This window comes from Aotus nancymaae, unplaced genomic scaffold, assembly GCF_030222135.1.
Source record: "Aotus nancymaae isolate 86718 unplaced genomic scaffold, 86718_ANA_hifiasm-v0.15.2.pri h1tg000002l, whole genome shotgun sequence".
Taxonomy (NCBI): domain Eukaryota; kingdom Metazoa; phylum Chordata; class Mammalia; order Primates; family Aotidae; genus Aotus; species Aotus nancymaae.
In genome coordinates, this window is record NW_026988413.1 from 31,391,586 (window position 1) to 31,402,099 (window position 10,514).

Here is a 10,514-nt window from a genome sequence, read left to right on the forward strand (position 1 = left end):
AGACATTTGAGAGAGACACTTATTTTTACAGATCATTTTCTTGGATCTTTGCAATACCTTGACACTCTGACCCCTACATTACAGGAATTACAAGGTCACATAGGTAGACAAAGTCTTTGAATCCACATCTGTTTAATTTCAAAGATTTGAGCTCATGGGGCTCTCTGTAAGTCAGAAGTAAGTAATATTTCATAGCCCTTTGTTCTCTGGACATATGTTCAAGTTGTACTTTCACCATATCAACAGAAAGTTTTCTAATGAAAATAACATTATTAATAATTTGTATTAAAGATAATAGTGACATATTACTTCTATCTTTACAAAGAGTACTAAATCCTGTTCTTTAGACATATAAGTAGGTTACTATGAGGAAAGGTAAAATTATATTCTACTTTTAGAAAAGAAAGTGAAATAGGTTTTGTTTAAAGAGGACAATATCTTCTTAAGATTTAATTCATATTGCAGACTACTATATATTCATCATCTACTTATTGAAAAAGCCAAACATGCACTAGGGTATATTTATGTTTAATACAGTTTCAGATATTAGATTTGAATGGAAAGTTTGTAGCTATATTTACCTTTTTTTTTTGAATTTCTTTTATCTGTTTTGCATGAGAATATTCATGGTAAGTGATATATCTTTTTTTTTTTAAAAAAAAAGAGCTGTTTTACAATTCAGTCAAAGAAATATTTAAAAGGTAGAAACATGTTAGCATACATAAAGGCATTCATAAGACCATATAAAGGATGGAGTGGGTACTATTCCCCAACATTTTTTTTCTCTTGAATTATTTTTCATTAATCCATCTTGTCTCCAGTTCTCTTCTATATATCTAGGATAAAGATCGTATGTGGGATGGGTGAAAGAGGAGGTTAAATTGTGCCAAAATCCAGTATTGGCTCCCTTGCTATCGAAGGCTTTCTACTTTCCTATATATGACAGTCAGTAATGATTAATACCTGTCCCTTAATTAATGATTAATGCTTCTTAGATAGCAGAGATGTCAAAATAATAGGGCATCAATGGGTCAAGGATAAAATGATACTAAGGAGAGTTCACATAGCATCTGCCAGACCATATATATTCCAAAGATCAGAAAACTGCTTTCCCTGAAGAGGAGCCTTTAAGAATGATCATCAGTCAGTTGAGCTGTATTATTAGCACAAGGATTTTTAAAAACCAGGTTGATGTAGATTTGGTAAGAAAATAACTGGGGTTTCTGGATCAGTTTAATTTTTAGCTCTGTCATTTAAAAAACTGTTATTTTAGAGGGTATGAAACATCTGAAGACTCAGCTTCCTCATTTGAAAGCTGTGGACAATGTCTGTCTTCATAGAATTCTCTAGGTCTTAAAATAGAAAGTGTAAAATGAGCCCTTAGTGCACTAACAGATAAATGGCTAGAATATGATAAAAAGCTCCTCTCTTTGCTTTGTGTGCATACACTATGAGTGACTGGAAATGGTATTATTATGGAAGAACATATTACCATGGACACTTTCAATTTTAACTTTATGCCTGTTATCATAATTGTTTATAAAAATTGCTATTTCATAGGAAATACATATAGTTGTATTAATTGCCTTACTCAAACTGAAAAAGCCAGGCTTTCAATAAAATTGCTTTCCAACTTGGACCAAGCAGAATGGCTCCCGCAAAGAAAGGTCCAGAAGAAAAAAGACTGTTCTGCCATCAAGGAGATGGTGACTCAAGGAGATTGTGACCCAAGAATGCACCATCAACATTCATAAGCTCATCCATGGAGTGGGCTTCAAGAAGCATGACCCCCAGGAACTCAAAGAGATTCAGAAATTTGCCATGAAGGAGATGGTAACTCCAGATGTGCACATTGATACCAGGCTCAACAAAGCTGTCTGGGCCAAAAAAATAGGAATATCCCACACCATATCCACGTGAAGTTGTCCAGAAAACGTAATGAGGATGAAGAATCACCAAATAACTTCCATACTTTGGCTACCTGTGTACCTGTTACACTTTCAAAAGTTTACTGTTAATGTGGTTGTACCTATGCCACAATCCTGCATGATCTGCACATGTACCCCAGAACGTAAAATGCAATAAAATATATATATACACATATATATATAATGTGATTGAGAACTAAACGCTGATCGTCAAATACATCAAAGTTATACAATTGCAAAAAAAAACCATTTAAGCCAAAAAGTCAACTAAAAGTTACCATGAATTATTTTATTAAATACAATTAAAAAATTGGTCATATTTCAAGAATCTTAACTGACATAGGATAATGTCCATGACACAATTATATAAATTAGTATATATAACTACAAAAAATATTATCCCAATGTAATAGATAGTAAGCAAACAAGAAATATATGATGAGAAGGAAATGCCCTTTAATATAACAATGCTAATTTTCAGGTGATCGGATGATAAGTATTCTTTTATTTTATTTTGTATGACGTGTATGTAAGCATCTATGTTAATGTGTGTGAGAAAGAGGGAAAAAATATGTCTTCTCTGGGAACATTAGCTTTAAAATAGGAAATTTCCAATACTTGACCATTTCTGGTCAGTTTTATGTATTTTCTAGAAACATGCATAAAAGTAATTTATCCGAATTTCAGTAAAATTTGCAATCATGTGCTTATAAAATGTTAGTTTTGAACAGTGTCATATCTGTAATGTGCAGTTATTTGATTTTGATATTTTTCAGTATGTGCTATTCAATATTTGACGCCCAATATAATAAATTTGAAAGACAATAAGCACTGCCAAAAAATTTTAAGAAAAATAATTGTCCTACAAATTCTGAAATTCCTTTATTCTCCCTACAAAGTCTCTAAAGTGGATCAAGCTTTTAAACGTCTTGTTCACATTTGTTTTCTAGAATATGAAATGAAGACTTGGGTTGTTAAATAGATTTCTCCTAACAGCCAGTTATGAGAATCTCTAGGATCAGAATCACATTTTAAACATTAATTTCTGTAGTACAATAATCTTACCCTCAGGGTATGTAACTTCAGATATGCTGTTTATTCAAATTTAACATCATAATGTACATTCTTGAACTTATTGTTCCAAAAATTACATATTATATATTTCCCCTTAAGAATACTTTGTATATTTTTAGCATAGTTAATTTGGGTAATGGATTGACTTAAACATACTTTACAGTATAATTGACTTTTCCCATGAATATAATGGCTTTGCTTATACTGGAAAATATATCAAAGCCCATTGTAAAGAATGTACCTTCACTGTAAATTTTAGTTTGAATTGGCTTGGGTGTTTTGAATATAAAGACAATCAGAGGTTTGATCTCTGCTGCATGTATACAAAATTTAATAATGTTAAGAATTATTTATTACCTAAGTATTCCAATACCCATTCTAATATATGGAGAATCACATAAAAATTAGCTATGATAAACCCAGTTTAGAGTTTCCACTAAAAACTATGAAACATAAATGTTTTTATTATTTCTCTTTTCAAGGCTTAGAACAGGAACTCAAAACAAATATAAGAAATAAGGTGATCATCAGAATCTATAAATGGCCATATCCCAAACCACAAAACATAGAAAGCATTTAGCAAATATGCTGAAATTTGAATCAAATTGGAGAACATCGCCAAGTTTTAATACATTCTTCTCTGCATTTCTTATCAGTTTTCGGCTCTCCCTAGTATAAAGTAACAGTCTGTAAAAAGCATAACAATGCTTACACTGAAGAAAACAGAACTAGAATAGAAACACTGACTGTTATCTTCATTTGCTGGGATGTATCCTCATACCTGAAATGAAGCTTCCAAAGGCCACGGAGGAGCTCTACCATTGATCAGAATCAGCTGAAGAGACATAAACTAAATTAGAGGTTTGTGACATGAGAGGAAATCCTGTTCACTGTAAAAAATGAAGAGAAGGCCGGGCGCCATGGCTCACGCCTATAATCCCAGCACTTTGGGAGGCCGAGGCGGGTGGATCACGAGGTCAAGAGATCAAGACCATCCTGGTCAACATGGTGAAACCCCATGTCTACTAAAAAATACATAAAATTAGCTGGGGATGGTGGCGTGTGCCTGTAATCCCAGCTACTCAGGAGGCTGAGGCAGGAGAATTGCCTGAACCCAGGAGGCGGAGGTTGCGGTGAGCCAAGATTGCGCCATTGCACTCCGTCTCAAAAAAAAAAAAGAAGAGAAATATACTTCTACGGTTGAGGAGAGAATGTGGTAAACTGGGTGCAAACACAAGAGAGAACACTGACTGCCTCTGATGAGCAATGGCCAAGTTCCACACATAGGCCACACTTTCTGGTCCTTCCAAGACTATTATTGAGCAGGTAGCTGTCCCTGATTGAGTTGTCTGAAATCAAGATATGTAGGTGATCAGTAATAAAACCAGCAAGAGAACAACTGGTAGATGATGAATAAATACAATAATTATGATACGAAATTTCAAATATATGACTCTCAAAACTCTATTCCTAAGCATAATGCAAAATCTGGAAATCAATCAGTGGAATACCAGTTTGAGGTCAATAAATTTAAAGAACTTTAAGCAATTACCTAAGTTAAGTGAAGAGGAAAGGTGGAATATTTAGAAAACATAAAACACGATATCTCAGGATGAAGGAGTGAAAAATAACTGAAGAATAGTAATACTAAAAAGTATCTTTCATTTCTAGTCATCTTCTAAAATTAAAGGATGTCGTTTTCCAAAACAAAATATGCTGCTGGCTGTTCACTGTGGTTTAAATACTTTTAAATACATTTGCATGTCTTTTAATCTGGTTCCAATCTACTTTTTCTTCATTCCCTTTCAACATATCTTATTTGTTGACTTGTTTAATTATGTGCTGTAAACTTTTGCAGCTCTTATTTTCTTCATATTGGTCTTTCTGTCACTCTATTTAAAAGATCTGTCTTCAAACTACTTTTGATGTTGCTGATATTCTGTAAGAACCAAGTCAAATGTTAGTTTCTCTGTGAAATTTTCCATTATAAGCCAAAAGTAACTACTCTTTTATCAATTTGTTAAAATTTCTCTCAAAATATATAATACATCTCTCCTTCAAGTAAATGTTTATTGAAGTCCTCTGTACATTTTTAAAAATTAGGTAATTTTTCTTTTGCTATTGAATGATATGCACTTCTTATATATTTTGAATATTAACCCCTTATCAGACTTATGGTTTGCAATTTTCTCCCCTTCCTTGGGTTGCCTTTTCACTTTATTATTTTCTATGCTGTGCATAAACTGTTTAGTTTTATATAGCTCCACTTCTCTATTTTTGCTTTTGTTGCTTTTATGTTTGGTGACATATCCAAAAAACCATTGCCAAGACCCATGTTATGAACATTTACCCCTGTTTTCTTGTAGGAGTTTTACAATTTCAGGTCTTATTTATAGGTCTATTAAGATGAATTTTGTGTATGTCTGTGTAAGCTAGAGATCCAATTACATTATTTTGCATGTGGGTATCCAGTTTTGCTAATGTCAATTATTAAACAGACTATCCTTTCACCATTGTGTATGTTTGGCACCCTTGTTGAACAAGATCAGTAGACTGAGAAGCCATGGGTTTATTTTTGGAATTTCTATTATGTTCCATTGGTGTATATGTCTGTATTTATGCCAGTACCATCATATTTTAAATACTGTAGCTTTGTAATATATTTGAAATTAGGAAGTGTGATGCTTCCAGCTTTGTTTATTTTCTCAAGATCACTTTACCTACTTTGTTGTTTTTTTGTGTGTGTATGGCTTCAATTCATAGATCATGTTTTCTATATCTGTAAAAAAAATGCCATTGAGATTTAGATGGAAATAGCAGTGAATCTGTAAATCACTTTGGGTAGTATGGACATTTTCACAATAGTCAATGAGATTATTTTCTTAATTTCCTTTTTCAATCACTTGCTGTTAGTATACAAAAACACAACTAATACTTGTATGTTGATTTCTTATTCTGTAAATTTACTGAATTAATTTCTTATTTCTATCAGTTTTTTTAGTGGAGGCTTTAGAGTTTTTAATATACGATTTTCCAAAGAAGCCTTATAAATGATCACCATATATATGAAAAGATGTTCAACATCACTAATCATAAGAGAAATGCAAATCAAAACCACAATTCTATATCACCTCACACCTGTTAGTATGGCTTTCATAAAAAAAAAAAGATAAATGTTGGCAAAAATATAGAAAAACTAGAACCCTTGTACATTTGTACACTAGAAACACCACCCTTGTAGTGGAATGTAAAATGGCGCAGCCATACATACAGAACTGTATGGAGGTCTCTCAAAAAATTAAAAATATAGCTGTCACCATCATATAACATAGTAGTCTCACATTTGGATATCTGCCCAAAAGAATTAAAGTGTTGAATAGATATCTGCACTCTTGTATTCACTGCAGTATTTTTCACACTATCCAAGACATGAAAACAACCCAAATGTTCACTAGTAGATTAATAATTTTTAAAATCCGGCAAGTACATACAATGGAATCTTATTTAGCCTTTAAAAAGAAGAAAATTCTACTATAACACAGCAATATAGATGAAGCTGGGGGACATTATGCTAAGTGAAAAAAGTCACTCACAGAAGTGTCTTTCTGTGCATAGTGCATGATTTCACTTAAATGAGATATCTAAAATAGTCAAACTCACAGAAGCAGCAAATAGAATGGTGCTTGCCAGGGTATGGTGGGATGGGGACATGGAAAGTTGCTTCTCAATGGATATAAAGTTCCACTTATACATGATGAATAAATTCTAGAGATCTGCCGTACAACATAGCATTTACAGTTAACAATACAGTATTGTGCACTTTTAAAAATTTGTTAAGAGGACAAGCCAAGATACGAAATCAACCTAAGTGCCCATTGATGGATGAACAGATAAAGAAAATGTGGTATTAGCTAGGCTCAGTTGCTAATGCCTCTAATCTCAGTATTTGGGAAGCTAAGGTGGGAGGATCTCTTGAGGTCACAAGTTCAAGATCAGTCTGGGAAACATAGCAAGATCCCTTCCGTACAATAAATGAATAAATAGTGTGGTATGCATATATACAATGACATACTATTTAACCATAAAACAGAATGAAATCCTATCATTTGTGGCAAGATATATGAACCCAGAGGGTACTATGTTAAGTGAAATAAACTGGACACAGAAAGACAACTACTACATAATCTCACTCATGTGGAATCTAAAAAAGTTGATATAGAAGTAGAGACTAGAATAGTGGTTACCAGAGGGTGGAGAGAGTAGGTGGAAGAAGAGATGGGAAGAGGTTGGTCAACAAGTACAAAGTCAGTATTAGACAGAAAGAATAAATTCTAGTGTTCTACTACACAGAAGGGATACTATAGTTAATATTAATATACTGTATATATCAACATAGAAGAAATAATTTTAAATATTATTACTACAAAGAAATAATAAGTGTTTAAAGTGATAGATATGCTAACTACCCTGATTTGATAGTATATACATACATGCATACAATGTATACATGTATTGAAACATCACACTGTACCCCACAAATATGTACAATTATAATACTATGTGTTAATTATAAATAAAATAACATAATTTGTTAAGAGGTTAGATCTCATATTAAGTATTCTTACACACACATCACTACCACAAAAACAGAAAAGGGCAAAAGGAAATTTTTGAAGGTGATAGATATATTTTTTAAACTTGATTTTGGTGATAGTATCATGGGTATATGCGTATGTCCAGACTCCCCAGATTGTATACATTAAACATGTGCAGTCTCTTTGTAAAATCACATATACCACAAATATGCTATACTTACAACTACATTAATCAGTTTTCATGTAATCATTTTTTTGTGTTTGTTTGTTTGTTTTTTGAGATGCAGTTTCACTCTGTTGCCCAGGCTGGAGGGCAGTGGCACAATCTTGGTTTACTGCAACCTCTGTCCCAAAAGTTCAAGCAATTCTCCTGCCTCAGCCTCTTGAGTAGCTGGGATTATAGGTGCCCACCACCATGCCTGGCTAATTTTTGTATTTTTAGTAGAGATGTGGTTTTACCAATGTTAGCCAGACTGGTCTCAAACTCCTGACTTCGGGTGATCCACCTGCCTCAGCCTCCCAAAGTGCTGTGATTACAGGCATAAGCCACCACGCCTGGCAATTTTTTCGGCTGAAGAATTCAAGGCATGTATTAAGAAACTTTGAATCAATAGGTATAGTAAAAGAAAAAAAGAGGCTGTGCTTGTCATTTTCAAAAAGGAGATTTATGTATTTAGTCTGCAAATAACCCAGAATTATCTGTGGAGGGTTCTGAAGGAATTAGCCATTTGTAGAAAACATAATATGTAGAGTGTGGCAAAAAAGAAGAAAAAGCAAAAAGAAGCATTAGAGTGACAAAAGGATAACCCCAAAATGGGATTTTCATGAAAACCCGTTCCAACAACCTGAGTCAGAGAAATTTACCTGCAGCCCGCAGTATCTGTTGCCATACAGAGATCTAGAAATTTTGAAAGTTTATGAGGCAAAAAAAGAAAAGACAAAAACCAAACAAGGATTCACAGATGGAACAATCAGATGCATTACTAAAACAAGAATACAGTCCAAGGGAAATATTAAATAAGAATTGTGAGAATTGGGAGGTTCATGAGAATGTCAGGCTCAGAGTAAGAGCCCTGATATCAAACCCCAAATATCTGTGGTAAAATTTTAACTCTTTCTTGCCTTAGTTTAGAATAAGTATATTCTAGTGAATATCAAACCTGCATGATTATCAAAATGACTGGGTGTTGCATACAATACAAATCCCAAATTCCACTTTTAGAGTCTTAGGACCTATAAGCTTGTATTACAACAAACAAAAAAACAAACAGATACTGGGAGCATGGGCAACAAAATGAGACCCCCTCTCTAAGAAACACACACACACACACACACACACACACACACACACACACACACAAATTAGCTGTGTATGCTGGCAAATAGCTGGAGTCTCAGCTACTTGGGAGGCTAAGGTGGGAGGATCACTTGAGCCCAGGAAGTCAAGGCTTCAGTGAGCAGAGTTCACATCTCTACACTCCAGCCTGGGCACTACAGCGAGACCTTGTTCAAACAAACAACAACAACAACCAGATAAAGAAAGGTCATTCTAATGTTCAGCATGTTTGTTTTAGGGTGGAAACATGGTACAGATAAAGTCAGCCTATACTTGACTCAATTTTTTCATCTTCATCTAGAGATTTTAATTTCATTTCTTCTGTTTTTCCATTAAAAATTTCTCTTATTTGAAGTGTCTTGCCCTAATTCTTGTCACAGTTCTGCCCCTTGGATATCTTGCTTTGTGTGGTGCATGGTGCTTAATTTTGTTTCTGTTTCAAGGAACAATCCCAGGTGTCTGATGATGAGCTTTCTTCCACTCCCCAATAGGTCTCAGCCCCAAATCCCTGTTGATAAATAAGCAAGCATCTTTGATTTTCCTTGCACTAATATCAAAAAGACCTATCTTGACTTAACAGCTTCTATCTGCACGTATCTGTCAAAAGATTCAAGAATCTCTGTAATTAATATGCTTATCCTAGTGTTGATGGTACAATTGCAAACCTATAATTAACACTTCAGTATATAATTAATACTAACATTTCAACCATATATTACAGCTGACACATTTCTGATTAAACGAACAAACTGAATTCAACAAACATTTATCTGCAACTACAGTAATTAGATGAAGATTGTGGGACAATGACAAATCAATTCCAAAGACAAATTTGCAATCTCTTGAACAATGAAAAAAAAAGCCCACAATTGAACCATGTTATGATTTTAACAATGTTGAAACACTAACAGGTATTTTCACACAAACCATGTATAATGAAATAGTTTTCTAAATATTCAATTACAGTTCAATACAAGAGCTGAAAATTTCTTTTCTTCCAAGAGCCAGATAATAATTATTTTCAGCTTTGTGGGCCATTCCATCTCTTTGACAGCCATTCAACTTTTTCATAATAGGTGTGCCTGTGTTCCAATAAACTTTATTTACAAAAAAATTTAAAAAGCAGGTGGCTGAATGTTCCCCCCAGGTTGTACTTTACCCATTCCTGTTTTAGTGAACATACTTGGATCAGTGGTATATATATACATTAGTGCAATGTAATGTAAAAGGATTGCTTTCATTTTCAAAATCTTTTGTATAACACATCTTGAAGACATGATAAACTTCGTATTATTTTCACAATATAAAAGTTCTAGAATTCATGTTATCAAATATTTATTCCATACTCTGTGTTGCATGATGCACAAGGGTATTTCATACCAATACATGTATTGGTATGCAATTCTGACAAGCTTTGTTTCAAAGCGGCTGCACTATTTCCTAGGATTGCTGTAACAAATTACCACAAATCTGGTGCCTTAACACAACAGACATGTATTTGCTCACAGTTCTGAAGACTAAAAGCCTGAAATCCAGGTATCAGCAGTGCCAAGCTCCCTCAGAAAGCTCTAAGGAAGAATC

General features: G+C 33.7%; 1 pseudogene; it reads left to right on the plus strand.

The window, feature by feature from the left end:
* The first annotated feature begins 1,648 nt into the window (after window positions 1-1,648).
* LOC135276982 (large ribosomal subunit protein eL31-like) lies at window positions 1,649-2,018 on the plus strand (annotated as a pseudogene).
* Window positions 2,019-10,514: the final 8,496 nt, after the last annotated feature.